General features: G+C 42.1%; 1 non-coding gene across 1 annotated transcript; it reads right to left on the minus strand.

Annotated features, from left to right (window-relative positions):
* Positions 1 to 258: 258 nt before the first annotated feature.
* On the minus strand, positions 259 to 365 carry LOC120283180. Its single transcript, XR_005543179.1, has one exon. It is a non-coding gene; the product is annotated as a small nucleolar RNA R71 (small nucleolar RNA).
* Positions 366 to 962: the final 597 nt, after the last annotated feature.

Raw genomic sequence — 962 nt, forward strand, 5'->3', positions numbered from 1 at the left:
ATTTCATCCTGTTGGTTCAACAAATGTGTCAATTTGACGGGTTTCAGGATGAAGACCCATATGAGTATCTCAGAAATTTCTTGGAGATATAAGGCGAGCAACATCTATGAGGAGGTAGTTCTCCAGAGACTCTTCCCATTCACATTGCGAGGAAGGGCCAACTAGTGGCTAAATTCCTTGTTACCTGGGTCTCTTACCACATGGAAATAGGTCTCCGAAGCATTTGTTGCTAGATACTTTCCTCCTGCAAAGATCACTAAGCTCAGAAGTGATATCTCTTCATTCGGTCAGTTGGAGTCCGAATCATTGTATAAAACATGGGAAAGATACAAATAGATGCTACGGAAATGCCCACAACATGGAATTGTTGAGTGGATGCAAATACAAATTTTCTACAACGGGCTAAACACTTCTACCAAACAGATGCTTGATGCAACCGTCAGGGGCTCATTATGTAACAAGCAACCTAGTGATGCACAAAAATGATTGAAGTGATGGCCAGCAATGGGTATCAATGGAGTTCTGAAGGGAACAAACCAGCGAAATCCGCCGGTATCTATCAAGTGGATTTCATCACAACTCTTGTAGCACAGGTTGAAGCAATATCAAAAATGTTAGACAACATGCAATCCCCATCTTCAAGCTCGGGGCCCATTCAGGATAATTTCAGCCACTCATTTTACTCAAGTTTCCCACCTACTGGTGATGTAAGTGCAGAGCAAATTGAGCAAGTGGATTTCCTTGGTCAGAATCGTCATTACCAAAATAATCCATATAGCAACACTTATAATACCGGATGGAGGAATCATCTAAATTTTTCATGGAGTCAGCCGGGACAAAGTCAAGCAACACAATAGCAGTACAAGCCCCCACCTCAGGTTGCATCACAATCACAGCCTTCATCATCTTCTGATTCTGCTAATGATCTCACTAGTTTAATGGCTCGATTCATCAAGAGTGCT

This window comes from Dioscorea cayenensis, chromosome 18 (assembly GCF_009730915.1).
Source record: "Dioscorea cayenensis subsp. rotundata cultivar TDr96_F1 chromosome 18, TDr96_F1_v2_PseudoChromosome.rev07_lg8_w22 25.fasta, whole genome shotgun sequence".
Lineage (NCBI taxonomy): Eukaryota > Viridiplantae > Streptophyta > Magnoliopsida > Dioscoreales > Dioscoreaceae > Dioscorea > Dioscorea cayenensis.